The sequence below is a fragment of the Corythoichthys intestinalis genome, chromosome 15 (assembly GCF_030265065.1).
Source record: "Corythoichthys intestinalis isolate RoL2023-P3 chromosome 15, ASM3026506v1, whole genome shotgun sequence".
Taxonomy (NCBI): domain Eukaryota; kingdom Metazoa; phylum Chordata; class Actinopteri; order Syngnathiformes; family Syngnathidae; genus Corythoichthys; species Corythoichthys intestinalis.
Genome location: NC_080409.1, coordinates 54,476,765 through 54,493,454, shown reverse-complemented (window position 1 = coordinate 54,493,454; position 16,690 = coordinate 54,476,765). Strand labels below are relative to the sequence as shown.

The following is a 16,690-nucleotide window of genomic DNA, read 5'->3' as shown; positions in this document are numbered from 1 at the left end:
AGAGCCGGCGGGCCGGATAACCGTCACCCTTTCATTAATTTTTTCTACATATAAATCGATTTTTATCGAGAATTATAATATTATAAACCTGAATTAATTAGGTACATGGTTGAGTGATGTAAGCACACAGACAATCTATAATTATCAGTAACATACTATAATAAAATTAACATCTGTCCTGCTAAATCTATAATTTAACACTTTAGGTCAAGAGTAGAATTGTCCGATAATGACTTTTTAACCAATAACCGATATCCCGATGTTGTCCAACTCCAAAAATCTGATACCGATATCAAACCGATACCGATATACGCGGTCGTAGACTTCACAATTTCATTATTTTTCAATCATTTATGTTCATATAATTTGTGAACCGTGAATGCAAACAGTCTGCTCATATGACAAATCCCAAGCATCTTAGTTTAGAGACATTTAGTGGTCATGAAGCATAATAGCTGTGCTAAGCTGTGACCAGCCCTTGTGCAAAGTCAGAAAGCTTCTGCATTCACTTTGAAGGCAACATGCATATTGGCCCCAAAACCGATCATGAAAAACCGATTTCGATATTATCTGATATCAAAATGCTTTTATCGACCGATAAACGGACAACTGTAGCCCTTAACCTTTCATTTTGTCTGTGTGTGTGTTTTGGCAGTTTAAAAAACTTTTACTTAGGTTAACTTTTTGTTTTTATCTTAACAACTTAGCTGTGTTCAAACTCCCTTCAGCAATAACGTTTTCGCAAATGATCACTCCAAATATAATGTGGAAATAGAAATGAAAATGACAGAACACAAAATACAGTACGAAAACTTAACAAATGATTGTCATTTTGAACATGCTTGGAAATCAAGCTTCACCGAAACCTCTTATCTCCCACACTCTTATGTTGTCATCCGTTATCATCATGGCAAGCGACATTACCTCGACCAATGAGAAGAGTGGGATTTCGTATTTTCATTCTTCTGTCAGCTCATTGGTCAAAAAGCAAAAGAGGTGCGGTAATGCGTTTCCTTGCTTTTTCTTGGAAAGCACCAGTGTTGTTTTCATCAACAATGACAATAACGAAAAGGTTTCGTCGACAAACTTTTTTTTTCATGACGATCAGTTTTGTTAATCTTACTTTAAAATTACAGTCACATAGTACTCCTCCCAAAAAGTAACTCAGTTACCTGAATGTAAGAGTAATTAGTTACTTGGCAAAGCTACTGGTGTTACTTTTCATGTTTTTTATAAATTTTCTTTTGCATAAAATCACTATCAAATGTGATCTGATCTTTGTCAAAATCACACAGATGAAAAAAAGTGTCTGCTTTAACTAAAACCACCCAAACATTTATGTTTTCATATTTTAATGAGGATAGCATACAAACAATGACAGAAGTGGGAAAAATAAGTAAGGGAACCCTCGGCCTAAGAAGACTTAAAGAGTAATTGAAACCAATTTTTACCAAACAATTTAAGTCAGGTGTGTGCCCAATCACCGATGAGTGGTTTGAAGCTGCCCTGCCCACGACAATTGGCCCGAGCCCAATTCTTTACCTTAACTAGACACAGGTCTATTGCTGATATTGCGATAACTAGATAGTAACCTTTGCTAAAGTTGTTATTTTCGTCCAAAAGACAAATATTAAAAGCGCTGCCTGATTTGTCCTGTTCTTTGTTGTATGCTTTTGGAATACACACTGGCACAGATAATTATTGACAGATGCTCACAACGGGTGGCATAGAGAGGGTGTGAAATGGACGTAGCCCTGCAAGAAACAAATCAATAAAATGCATCTAAAATCTCGTCATTGAACGGGCAGGGGAATATGCTGCCAGTGCGTGCTGTAATCACATGGGAGATATAGAGTAAAGTTGGGTTTTTGTCCACTCAAACAACACATCATATCACACGCCCACCGCCGCACACACTCGTTGAATTATTGATGGGCATAATCGCGTTTCCTCTTCGGCCCTCGGACATTCTGATAGACGAGGTGTTAGGTTATAAGAGGCTGTTGAATTAAGGACGCGCCGCACCTCACGTCAGCAGAGATTTTGCTTCCTGCAAGAGTGTTTTTTTCGCACATTTTGACAAAGAACACATTGTTTAGCCCTTGTTTTTGCCACCAAGGCAGATTCTCCTTGATCTTGATCTTGACCCCCATAACTCTATAACATCCCAGCTGCGTTCCAGAGGGGGTAAAAGACGAAATGAATGTGCGCTCCTCTGCCACTTCCGTAACCTCTTCTTAGTAGCACAATTCCAACAAGCGCAGTCCTCACTAATCCAGGGATGGTACATCTTTTTCATGTCCAAATTCAAGCACTTTTTAAGGACTTTTAAAACTAATTTGACAGTTTTCCCAGTACCTTTTGAACAATATCCCATTTTTTTTTTTTTTTTTTTTAACGATCTGGTGGAAATAAAATACGGTGCCTTGCCACAAGTACGCAAATGTCTTCCAAAATGTTGTATGACCCCAGAGACTGGAGAAATTTAGTTTGAAAAGATGCTGATTCCGAACCCCCCTTCTAGGGTGTGTTCTGAATGAATCTGACTGCCAGATCGCTGGAATCACGACAGCCGAACCGCTGGACCCGCGCTGGCCCGGCCCCAACGACCCGGGGCGGCGAGAACTAGACAATCCGGCCAAAAGGCCATACTCTGCACGTTCACCTTAGTCTTAACCCGTTGTACTGACTCCATTTTGGAAGCTGGAAAAAGGGTTCGAAACACAAATTGACAATTTATTCTGAGTCGACAGCAATCGTACAGCACAGATGAACCCAGGCGAGGATCCAAGGTCACCATATCACAAGCCAACAAAAGTTTCTCGAGAAAAAAATGACAATGCTTAGTTAATCATTCAGTCTTTTGAAGGCTTTCGCGGGGCGGGTTGTGGGCAGGAAGAAGGGTGTGTTTGGGCGTTGTTTAGGATTATTGTTTTTTTGTGGATTATACAGGAGGATTTGGGAGTTACTGTTGTCAGGGCAACGAGGGTTGTGGGTTTTGCCACCTCAGCGTCAAAGGGGCTCTTGGAGTCTTGTCAGTCGTGTTATCCGTTGGATATCGGGCGTTCTCCGGTGTTCCTTTTGTTGGGACAGTGTGTCCCGCTTTTTGTTCCGGACTGTCCAGGAACACTGATTGTGACAGTTGGTGGTGCAGAAGTGGGCTTGTCAGCGTCAATCTTGCTCAGTCAGTTGCATGACACACAAGTTGGGCTTCCGTGATAAGAAGGCGTCACGTATCTCTTATGCCCTGTATTCTGCTTTTTTCCTTAAACTATGGTTTAAGCGCTGTTTATTTTATATTGGGTGTGTTAGAGTAATACAAACAGTCAAACATGTTTTTCTACTATTTAAAATTAATAGAAAATTTGGAAATGCATAGCCATCAATGGCATGGACGTGCATGGCCTTCAAAACTGCCATATACCCCAAAAAAATGTCTCCCTCCCCCCCATAAAATGCGACAAACCTAAATCCATTTTGCCATATACCAAAAATAAAATGTGTCTTGTCAAAATCCATTTTGCCCCATGGCAAAAAAAATGCCGCATGGCAAAATCCATTTTGCGACATGGCAATTACCACTTTTGGTTTTTGGCCCTGCTGCTAATTGACATTCATAAGCATTTTTTAATGCTTAGTACAGTGTCACAATTATGACGGTCTCATGACGCCACTGACAAATGAAGTGTGACCGGTTGATATCTTTTGATGTAAATATCCCATAATACAGATGTCTCAATCACATATTTTTGCACTCGAGTTCGAGTCACCTGATTTTGAGGATCTGCCGATACCGAGTGCCGATCCGAGACCTCGGCAATGTATTACAAATTGTATATTTTTGACAATATCCTTGTCCATTTTGATATTTTGTTGCTCATTGCCATTAGATAAAATCTTAAAAACACCATCTTTTTCTACCTAATTCTGATCTTCTAAAAATGACGTGCTCGGCCCCGATTTCCAATCTCGTGATCGGATCGGGCACATCCCTTATTGTTAAACCTCTGGATTATTTTGTCACTCAGTCGCTGCCATTGACAGTAATAGGCCTTAAATTTATTTGAAATCAGAAGGCTGACATTGAGAGATGATGAAGCCATTGAGTTAGAAAACAAGTACATTTTGAAAAATTGACGCGATGTGAACCGATTTCTGACCACGTGATCGGATCGGGGACATCCCTACTGTATATTGTACCTTTTGTCAAATTGAGAAAAGAGATACATTTCAGTCGTTCTGACTTTATTTCCTCCGAGTCGAGTCTGCTATGTCGAATGCTTTTTGTGCTGAAAAGGTTCTACAGTACTTCTCAGAAGGTCTGGTATTAACCAGGTACAGATCTGATAGTAAGGAGATTAGCGCTGGCCCTCGGGCTCAGCTCCAGCCCGTTATGCATCTAAACTGTTTGTATAACTCCCCGCGCGCCGTGCGCGGTCAGCACACTGAGAGTTTAACCAAGAAGCTTACTCAGGACTGGACCTCAGGTGACCTGGTAACACACATTCTCATTGACCAGCTGCAAAAAAAGAAAAAGAGTTGCAGCTTAGCGCAAACCTGAGTAATGCTGGTTTCTGGAAGATGTGGCTCTATGAACTAAATTGATTCAAGCCACATACTCGCCCTCATCGCCCCCACTCAAAATCAAAAAATCCCCATTCAAAATTTTCCCTACCCAGAGAAGCATCATTGCCGTGTTACATGAACACTTTATCTAGGATTTCATGTCGCTGTGTTGAACGAGTGTTGTGTTAATCAGATTGCATATTGCATAGATGCATAATGTTAATGGGATTTGTGTCATTCCAAATGCGGTGGTAATGATCATTTAACCCAAAACCTAAGGCAGTAAGCCATTGTGTCTTCTGCTAAACAATGTGCAGTACCTGCAGTATTGTACGGAGACGCGTAAGCAGATTATTCCGGTCCGCTTTTCAAATAACTAGTCGGCTTCTGTTTTATGTTTGCGAGCGTATGTGCTTTTATCGCACAAATAAAGACGACTGGTAGCTGAGTGCTCTGTCTGGCACGTTGGTGGTGTCTGTATTAGCACAGTAGGTGTCCTCTGGCCATGAAATAGCAGCATAATTGAGATGTACATGGCTGAACCTGATCAGAGACGGTTCAGTGGTTCTGCCACTCCATGCGCTAAGTCTCCATGCACCAAAGCAACCTCGGGGTAGCGTACCATGCGTTTACAGCGAGCTGCGGTCTGCTGCGGGACCAAAAAAAGGAAGGGGGGTAGGGGTAGAAGGGTGATTGCATTCTGATAGATTTCTGAGGCCGTAGGCAATGGAATTAAAATGATTAACAGTTCATTATGAACTAGACCATATTGATTAGACCACTGACAGATGGGCCAATGACTAAAGCCCAAATGTAAAAATGTAAAACTCGTGATAACTGGCACGTGGCCTCTTGAATAGTTTTTTTTCTTGATGTTGAATCAAGTAGTAACACGGAAGTTATCTAACTTTTTCTACATTTTTAGATAAGATCTTTTACCAGACACAAAATTCATTTTTGACTGTGGTCAGTATGCTTTTGGAGGGCGCGTTTCCATCATCAAAACACTTGCTAAAGGTACCCAATCAATTTAACAAATGTAATAATAATAAAAATACAGTTTAATGAAATGCAACATTACGGGGGCCCCGGGGTGCAAAGTTAGAAAAAAACAATTTTCTCAAAGCTAATCTGTACCCACAGTTAAATTATATGTGTTTACAGTTTAGTAATCTGTACCCACAGTTTAGTTATCTGTGGGTACGGTATAGTCATCTGTACCCACAGCCAATAATCTGTATCCACAGTTTAGTTATATGTAGTTACAGATTACTAAACTGTACCCACAGTTTTTTAATCTGTCGGTACAGATTACTAACCTTTACGCACAGTTTGCAAAACCAGTTTAATAATCTATGGGTACAGTTTTGTAATAGGTGGGCACACATTAGTAAACTGTGGGCGCATATTAGCTATGAAAAAAAAAACTTCGTTTCTACTCTAGCATCCTGGGGGCTCTGTACCATGTCACTCCAAAGTAGAAAAAAATATTTTTCAAAAAGATCATCTGTACCCACGGTTTAATCAGCTGTACCCACGGTTTTGTTATATGTGGTTACAGTTAAGTAATCTGTACCCACAGTTGAGTTATCTGTGGGTACAGTTTAGTAATACGCACAGTTTACGAAACCTGTGGGTACAGTTTAATAATCTGAGGGTACAGTTTTGTAATATGTGGGCACGCATTACTAAACTGTGAGCACAGATTAGCTATGAAAAATACGTTTTTCTACCTTAGCACCCCAGGGCCTCTGTACCACGCCAGTCCAAAGTAGAAAAAGAAGTCTTTTTCAAAGCTAATCTATACCCACAGTTTAATAATATGTACCCACAGTTTAGTTATCTGTGGGTACAGTTTCGTAATCTGTGGGTACAGATTACTAACCTGTACACACAGTTTACTAAACCTGCGGGTACAGTTCGTACCACGTCTCCGCAAAGTAGAAAAAAAAAATATTTTTCAAAGCTAATCTATACCCACAGTTTAATAATATGGACCCACAGTTTAGTTATCTGTGGGTACAGTTTTGTAATATGTGGGCACAAATTACTAAACTGTGGGCACAGATTAGCTATGAAAAATACATTTTTCTACCCTAGCTCCCTGGGGGTTCCGTACCACATCGCCCCAGAGTAGAAAAAAAATTCAAAGCTAATATTTACCCACAGTTCAGTAATCTGTGGGTACAGTTTAGTAATACAGTATGTGTGTACAGATTACAAACCTGTGCTCGCAGTTTAGTAATCTGTGGTTCCACATTGCTAAAATGTGGGTACAGATTAGCTATGATTTTTTTTTCTTCCCCCTGCACCCCGGGGCCTCCGAACCACGTCACCTTCGGGTGTGTATTTTATTAAACTGATAATCGCTCCGGATATTCTTGTCACTAGTCTCAGTGCTCCAAATAGCACCATGCGGTAGTCAAACACGGCTGTTGCCTAAGGTGACAGGGTCATTAGTAGCAATGTTAGGGGGATGCTGACAGATGGCTACTTGTCCCTATAGGTGCTAACAATCCTTGACATACAGTAGAGTACATAGTAGTCCACCGTGCACCCATTTTGTCCCGGCGAAGATGTATTACACTTTGTCCAAGAGGTTTAATGTTTCAGAGAAGTCGGTATATTGACAGCTACAGGTTGGTGGAAGCCGCTTACTACTTTGACGTCGCTGCCTTCTTCAAGAGTGACGGGAGGCGAGCGTGACCCCTGACCCCTCCCGTTCCACTCTGAATTCCTTCCCACCCACAGTGGGAATGTCATGTGCTCATATGTAAAAGCCGCGGTGCGTGTGACTTATACATGAGGGGCTTGTTGTTTGGTGTTTGCCGACTCTCGACCCGGCTTCCGAGGCCGCTGTGTTTTCAGCTGGGAATTCTCGGGAGGCTAAAGGGCCAAGCAAATATTGACACTCTGCCGCAGCCGCTGCTTTGCTCCTAAACGATAAAATGTATTTTCGCTCTGGTATTTGACCCATAGATATATATTCATTTGTAGAACAATTATGTATTAATTACTAATTGCATATGCTTTTCATTGAATTTCACCAAATTCCACTGATCTCGGTGTCGTTTGTTGTACTTTGAAATGCTCGTCTTCTTCTACAAATTATTGAACTAGAACTACCAAGGGTGGATCAGTTGATACGAATCACTTTTATACCCAGAGAAGGGTCATCTGACTCTAATCAGCATATCTTTTGTGAGCATTGAGGTCCTCATTAGTCATTCCCATTCACACCTGCAAAACCACAGTGTTGGATTGCTCCAATAAGCATTTCGAGTGTTTGCAGGGCAGGGCTGCCTTGGCTTTGTCGGACAGTGGACCGCTCAGGCAGGCAATCGGGCGGACAACCTTTTCACCGTATGTTTTAGTGTTTGGTACCTGCACAGTATAGATGTCTAATGCGGGGTTTTTCAACAAGTGTGCCACGGCACACTAGTGTGCCATGAGAGGTCGTCAGGTGTGCTGCGAGAAATGATGTAACATTGCATTTTTTTTTCCTTGTCGTCGGGCGGAGTGACAGTAGGAAGGAAGGAGTAGGTAGAAGGTTGTGGTCAGGTGCAGATGAGTGAGGTATTGCTCGTGTCGCATTCAAGAACTAGTTGGATTTCTAGCCACCTTACTGTCCGCAACAATGTGGACCGTCTACTGTACATCATTTGATTAGACTTGTCAAGTGTCGATATAAACGAATGTGTCCTTTCTATTTTATCCATATGTGATGACCGTCAATCCTCCCCTAGTATTTTATTCCAACACATTGTCGAGGACAGCAAAGTGGCTGATGGCTAGAAATCCGAGCAGTTCTTGAAAGCGACACGAGCAGCTATCCAACAGCGCCATAGTGCCAAGCGAGCTTAAAGGCCATCTCCAAACGGCACACCCGTCGATGGACTATTTTGCTCGTCTTCGTGAAAACACAGAGACACAGGCAACTTTTTTGAGGACTTCAAAGGTAAATAAGAAAGGACTCAAAGCCAGTTAGCTTGTTGCTGAACTTCTTGCTAAATCTGCAAAGTCCCACACTGAGGCAGGGACATTAATACTACCTGTCTGCAAAGCCATTGTCAGCGAGATGCTCGGCCCTGATGCGGTTAAAGACATTGCTAAAGTCCCCCTGTCTGATAATTCTGAGATTTTTAAACCTAACTGCTAAAAAAAAAGTTAAAGAAGAGCTTTGTGTGTGTCTTTCTTCAATTCCTGCCAGGATATTGGCTTTGTGTTCATCTACATAGGCTTAAGTTTCACATTGAGTAAGTATAAATATTGAGAAATAATGATATAATTAAATATACTGTACAGAAAGTAATTTTGGAACATTTTTGGTCTGTGGTGTGCCATTTTTTCCATTTTAATAACGTGCCGTGACTCAGAAAAGGTTCAAAAACACTGGTCTAATGTGAAAGAATTGTGCACGATTTGACAAAATTGGGACGATATCAGGGGGTTGGTCTGCTTGATTGCTTGTTTGAGTGGTCTATTGTTTGAGAAAGCCAAGTAGTCAGTTTGGGATCGAAGGTCATCCAACACCCTTCTGGTCTTTCTTTATAGCCAAAAACCCCCGGTAATTTAATGTCAGTTTTTCGCTTCCTAATTTGACCGGCATGTAAGTTGTTACCGTGCAGCTAAGAGAGACGTCACGTTAGCCCTCCACCATAAAAACTACCAATTCCACCTTCCTCCCCCACAGGGATCTTGTTTTCTCTTTGCCATTAAATTGTGAAATCTACTTACCGAGTTGCCCGCCTGATCCCACTCAAGCTTGGTAATCTCCTTGTAATAGAGTGTGAATACTGGCCAGCAATAAATCAGTAGCTCATCAGTGAACTTTATGAAATATAGACATCAACAGACAGCTCTTAGTATATTCAATTTACCCACTGACGTTGGCTTCAGCACGGGAGATAAAGATAGATTGAGCAATCAAGTGCATGCTGAAGCCTGAACAGGAAAAGAGCTGCTGGAAGGTGGAAAGGCTACATGGAGATTGAGACAGGACGCAGCGTATCGCAGACAGGCAGACAGTCAGGAGGATCAAGCGCCAGGATGGGGAGGTCTGCCAGGTGGGTTGGGGGAGGGTTTTATATTGCTGTGCGATATGTCACATAAGAAGGTACAGCGCATCGTAATGTCTGCTGGAATGAAGTCATTGTTTGGACCTTTGAAATACGTTATTTGAACTGGAGCCCCCATTTCATGATCAGGGTGAATTTATGCTTCAAATATGAATGTTAACACCCCCACACAAACATTTAATAAACTATATTACAGTAATTACTTTAGGTTACTTAAAAAAGAAAAAGAAAAAGAGTTGTCCGATAATAACTTTTTAACCAATATCCAGATATTGCCCGGCTCCAAAAATCTGTACCCGATACATGCACTCAACGTGTCATTGCTAATTGTAGTGTGACGCCCCAATGGATGCTTTAACAATAATAAATGAAACAACTTCAAGGTTTTCCAAATGACATTCTGTGAACTGTAAGAAAAGAACTTCAACTGAAGTTCTAGAAAATAAATGTCTCATATAAATGACATAAATGGAAATGTCCATGATTAAACGTGGGAGTGGGACAATACAGTGGTATGAAAAAGTATCTGAACCTTCTCAGATTTCTGCATAAAATCACCATCAAATGTGATCTGATCTTTGTCAAAATCACACAGATGAAAAAAAAAAAAAAACAGTGTTTTAACTAAAACCACCCAAACATTTATAGGTTTACGTGTTTTAATGAGAATAGTATGCAAACAATGACAAAAGGGGGAATATAAGTACGTTACCATCACATTTAATATTTTGTGGACCCCCCCTTTGGCAGCAATAACTTCAACCAGACGCTTCCTGCAGCTGCAGATCAGTCTGGCACATTGATCAGGACTAATCTTGGCCCATTCTTCTCTACAAAACTGCTGAAGTTCAGTCAGATTCCTGCGACGTCTGGTATGTCATACCACAGCATCTCAATGGGGTTCAAGTCTGGACTTCGACTTGGCCACTCCAGAACATGTATTTTGTTCTACTGAAACCATTCTGAAGTTGATTTACTTCTGGCTTTTTGATCATTGTCTTGTTGCAGCATCCATCCTCTTTTTAGCTTCAACTGCCTGACAGAAGGCCTTAGGTATTCCTGCAAAACTTTTGAACTCATTCTTCCATTAGTGATTGCAAGTTGTCCTGGCCCTGAGGCAGCAAAACAGCCCCAAATCATGATGCTCCCTCCACCATGCTTTACGACGGCGATGAGGTGTTGATGTTGGTGAGCTGTTCCATTCCATGACACACATCAGACAATGCTTCTCTTCAAGACATTTCTTACTAGCTGTGTGTTTTATAGTAGGCAGGGCAGCTTTAAATCACTCATCAGTGATTGGGCACACACCTAACTTAAAATGTTTGGTAAAAATGTGTTTTAATTGCTCTTTAAGTCTCCTTGGGAAGAGGGTTCACTTACTTATTTTTTCCCCCTTCTGTCATTGTTTGCATGCTATCTTCATTAAACTATGAAAACCTATAAGCAGACATTGTTTTTACATCTGTGTGATTTTGACAAGGATCAGATCACATTTGATGGTGATTTTATGCAGAAATCTGAGAAACTTTTTCATACTACTGTGTCCTGAAAGCCTATCATTATGCTCCCGCCAAGAATCGTTATACCGATTTAAAATGATGTGTTGGAAAAAAAAAAAAAAAAAAAAAGAAAAAAAAAGATGATGAAAAAGTTAATAATGAAATAAATTAAATTAATTTTTTTGGGTTTGTTTGTTTATTTTTACCATTAAATGAACTTGTATTTTAAAGACTTAATGATACATTTAATTACATTTTTCTCAATTTAATTCCCATTTTAATTAAGTAATGATACATTTAAGTATTTATTTAAAGATGTATTTATATATTTGGTTCTGTCCTGTTTGGTCCTCTATAAGGATAAGGGGGGAATAAAAATATGATAATAAAAATGGATTTGTTTGACTAAAGGACTAAATGCGTTACCTTCAGTATTAAAGACAACCTGACTGTCTGCATGTAATGAAAGGAACAACCAAACTGTCATTTGCTGTGTAAAATGCAAGTACAGTATTAAATCATCTTGAATTCACTATTTACATTAGGTAATTACTATTAAATCATTCTAACTCTGCAAGTGTGGAAATCCCTTTTCTGCCTAGTGCACGTTAAAAGTGCTCGAAGCATCAGAAATTACCGTGACGGTGGTATGCCTTTAAGAGGCCGTCAACACGGCTCCATCCCTCATTAAGCTGTGCCGCTTCATGACTGCGGAGATAAATTATGTGTAATTATGGCAATGATTAAAGGCTATTTTATTTCAGGAGTCGCACAGAAATATCAAACATTGGGATTGGTCTGCAGGACCCTGGGGAGGGCTAAAGACTGGGGTAAAAATGAAACAAGATTCGTTCAACATTCTTCAACCCTACAATGTTCACAAGATATTGGTCAAAGCTGTCATTCTTTTATATCATGCATACAATTGGATAATGGATTTGTCGGTTATCACCTTGACTCTCTTATACAGTACACAGATTATTTCAGACGGTATGACACAAATACAACACCATTACAACCAATATGATTGTAGCTCAGTTTCCAGGGAACTCTTGTTAAACTTTAGGTAAAAAAATGTCTGTCCTCTGCCAAATTTTACTCAAGTTGTTATTGATGTCGCCATATTAATTCAAATTCAATCTGCGTCTGCACTAGTGTTGTACCGATACCATTTTTTGGTCCTGATACCGATACCTGGCTGTGCAGTATCGGCTGATACAGATACCAACATATATATGGCAGAAAACACCCAGGTGACTTGAAGCTCCGCTCTGAGACCCCCAATTAGGCCAAATTTCAAAATTGTCCGATATGCATCATTGGAAAGATTAAAATCTTAATTTTCTGGGGGAAGAAAAAATTTGCACAGTAGGGCATTTAAAAAAAAAAATTAAACAGCAAAACCCTAACTGGAAGTGAGAGCATGAAAGAGCACAATAAAGACGCCATGATTTTAACAAAATATTGTTGCTTACCTCCCTATTTCCGATCCAAAACTTATGTAGCAGGTATCACCGAGTGTCACGACACAGCTGTGAATGGCCACAGCCGGATTTATGGGGGATTTTATGGGTGAATCATGGTAATATAACAAGGGTTGCGATGCGACATCAAGGAGTGGTCGAGATTTTTACTTTTCTAAAGGTTTTTTTTTGTTTTTTTCCCAATTTTTCTTTGTTTGGATTGATTATTCATCATCTAACGTATTGGAGAAAATGCGACAGTAACACAAAAAAAAATACAATTAAGCGATAGTTATGGGGTAGATATCCGTGACCTTTTTACAGACGCCATTTTTTTTATTGTGACGTCATTTGTTTAAAAGCTTAAAATATGCGATTGAACAATTTTTTAAGTCGTTTTTTTTTTCTTTTTTTTTTTAAACGAAATATTAGACATTAATTAATGATTCTAAGCTAAAAAGGACAGACATTTTGAATAATAAATATAATTAATTACCTTTGTTTTATGGCTGGGTTGAAACTTGTGCAGTGTCTGTAAACGGGGGTCTCTAGGGTAAAACGGACAAATAAAAAATAGCCTAACTCCGCCATGTTTTTAAAAAAAATTTTATAACTCAAATGTATTCACCGTCTGACCGTGTGCAACGAGCCGATGTCTGTAGACGAATTCAAATACATTTACACTCTTATTTAAGACCTATATGAACTATAGGTAAAATTTCAGCTATTGGTAAAATATAGTAAACTATAAATAAAGTAATATCTGTCATCTGCCACATTTTATTAGCAGGCTGTTATTGATCCTGATGCCGCCATGGTAATTCAAGTTCCATCTCTGTCTGCACACAGATCTAAGAATTCAATAAAAATAAATAAATACATTCATACATTAATACTCTGTTAATAAAAGTGAAATGTATGACATTAAAATGAATAAAAAAAAGAAATACCATACGGCCTATTAAGTTGATTATTTTCCCCATCATATTTAACTCATGGCATGCCATTGACAGTTATAAACGTCCAAACCGTTTCGACTAGGAGGGGCGAATGAACGTTTGTATCGCCAATGAGTTCCATGTAAGAGTAAACAAAAAAAAGTCATAATTCATGCATGAAAGGGTTGAATATCATTTGAAATGGCAAGCTTTGATAAAAACGGTTTCTCGGCATGATCCTTCTGCTCAGTTTGAGGTTATAGTGGCGAGAAAAAATGATGTGCACAACCTCTGGGGCCCAGTTAGAGGCAGTTTGACTCCAACTGGAGCCCAGAGAGCACTTGCCTTGGCTGAGGTGAGATTGCTGCTGGGCACAAGTCTTCGGGGCCCGCTTGTCCTTCTGATAGCTGGCTATGAAAGATCAGCATCCGTCCAGCCGGAATGACTGTCTATCTCCCGTTTTCACCTCACTCTAGACCCCTTTCGCTTTATGCTCTGGCGCCTTCCCCCACCCCATCCTTATCTAGCACCTCTCTGCCCTGTATCTTCTTCTCTTTTATCCTCCAATTCACTTTTTTTCCGCTGCCATTTTTTTGTTACCTTCCCTTCCTCCCTCCCGCGCTCCTCTCTGTTGTCTGATTGAGGGTGAGTTACGAGGGGGCTGCAGCTGGAGGGGGCCGCCGTGCCTCGTAATTACATCTCTTTTTATTACCCGCGCTAATGGCCCTCAGGGAGAGGGAAACAATAATAAATTAATAGAATATGAACTCCAGCTCAACAGAAATCTCCCGCATTTCATTTTGGGCCATCCTGTCCTCCAGTGCTCTGATTAATCTCCGAGAGGTTCGAGATGGCCGCCGGTGGGTTTCGTCCGCCCCCCCCTCCCTCTTTACTGGCCAGATAAAGGCAGAGATGATGGTCTTTGGCTTTTGTCGTCACTGCCCTTATCCCCAACCTTTTGAGCAAAGATTAGGAAAGTCCATCGTTTGCTTCCATTGATCCAGTCCAAAATCTTTTGGTGCGGTTCCTTTTCACATTGCAATTTTCACAAGAGTCCTGGGATTTCACGACAAACCTGCACATGTGCCATCATCGTTCAATCGTTGGACGAAAAGGTCTGGGCGAGTTAAAATACTGAAGTAAACGATCAAGGAGCTCCAGCGTGCTGCACTCAGGCTAATGATTTGTTGTATCCAATTACTGTAATTTTCAGACTACAAGCCGCTATTTTTTTCCCCTCATTTTGAATTTATTTGGGTAAATAGGTAACACTTTGTTTGACAGTGGCGTCAAAAGACTGTCGTAAGACACTCATAATTATGACATGACACTGTCATGAGTATTAATGAATGCTTATGACAGATGTCAATAGGTGTCATCTGGAAAATTTTGTCACTAACTCCATTTATGTCTAGCTCAGATCTTTTACACCCATTCAAAAGTGAGATCATTTGCCAGATGACACTAAATGACATCTGTCTGAATGAATGCTTATGACAGTGTCATGTCATAATTATGACACTCTTATGACACTGATGTCAAATAAAGTGTTACTGGTTACTGTGATTTCTAGACTATACTGTAAGCCAAACCGGCAAAATTTTAAGAAATAAATCCACATATATGCCATACCTGACTATAAGCTGCAGGTGTCCATATCTTAAATATTGGATACTTAAATTGATGTTATACAGAAATATTTGATTGATCAAAAATATATTCATTAATGAAGTAATCTGACCCTTTAGCCAGACTGCTGGAATGGCGTGGCTCCAACGACCTGGGCCGCCGAAACCCCGACAACCCAAAAGGCCAAACTCTGCGCGTTTACCTTAGTCTTAACTAGAAGCGTGCGAAATTTCCGATTCTTTGATTATTCGCGATTCGGCCGTGGAAGATTCTAGAACGATTCACAAACATCCAAATCCGGATTATTGAATTATACTAGGTAAAGCGGAAATAAAACACAGCGTAGTCTTCAGGACGCAATGAGCAACGGACCGAGAGTAAATATCATGTTCAACTGATGCCGCAACATTAAAAAAAAACCCAATAATACCTGACTGCGGCCGTCAGCCATCAGCCAACAGCGCCCAGCTATGGTAGATATCACCTATACCAAGAACTAGTTGTGAAATGACAGACTTTCCCGTGCTAGTAAACAGGCGCCATCTTAAAGCAGTAGACTTCTCTAGAAGGCTCTGTTGTAGCGAACCTACTGGTAATTACTTTTTATCTAAAAAAAAAAAAAAAAATGGGCAAAATCTTGACTTGAATCTATCCTTAAATGATGAAACAGTTTTAAAACTTTCACGTCGAAAGTAGAAAGAAGGGAAATTATTTAATAACGGGTGCAATTTTAACAACTTTAACGGTTGCTTCACAACATTAAATTAATTGAATGTAGTTTAAAGCTGCCGATACAGAATGGGGACATTTTACTGACTCAATTTTGAAAGCTGGAAAAAGGCTTCGAAACACAAATTGATAATTTATTCAGGTCGACAGCGATCAAACAGCAAGGAAAAACAGCAACAGACCCAGGCAAGGAGGCAGACTTGTTCCAGGGTCACCATATCACAAGTCAACAAAAGGCTCCCAAGAAAAATGACAACAGCTAGTTAAAAATTCAGTCTTTTTAAAGGCTCTTGCGGGGTGGGCCTTGGGCAGGTGTGTTTGGGTCTTTTTTTGTTGTAGATTTTGGTAGTCAAGTTCGTGTGTCACCGTTGCTGGGTCATAGTTAATAAGACAACTGAGGTGGCAGGTTCGGCGCGCCTTGCCGTCTAAGAGGCGCTGAGGTATCAAACTTGGGAGTTGATTTTGTTATCAGGTGTTGTGGTAGACCAGGACGTACTGCCATATGTTCTAGACTGTCCTGAAAAGCTGATTGCAGGATTTGGTGTTGCAGACGTGGGCTTGTAGATGTCTTGCCTATCACCTGGTAATCAGCGTCAATCTTGCTCAGTCAGCTGCATGACACACGCGTTGGGCTTCCGTGGTCAGAAGGCATCCTTATCTGCACGTTGTCTTGGCGCTGCAAGTTCTAATCATCCCGAGTACAACTGTTCATAATATCAAATATATTCTGCTTGTTTTTTCTTAAACCATGATATAACTACTATTTATTTTATATTGGGAGTGTT

The 16,690-nt window shown here is 40.3% G+C and overlaps 1 protein-coding gene across 5 annotated transcripts in view; it reads left to right on the top strand.

The window, feature by feature from the left end:
- The window catches only part of esrrb (estrogen-related receptor beta), a 117,189-nt gene that overhangs the window by 79,789 nt on the left and 20,710 nt on the right, over nt 1-16,690 (top strand). The window lies entirely within an intron of this gene.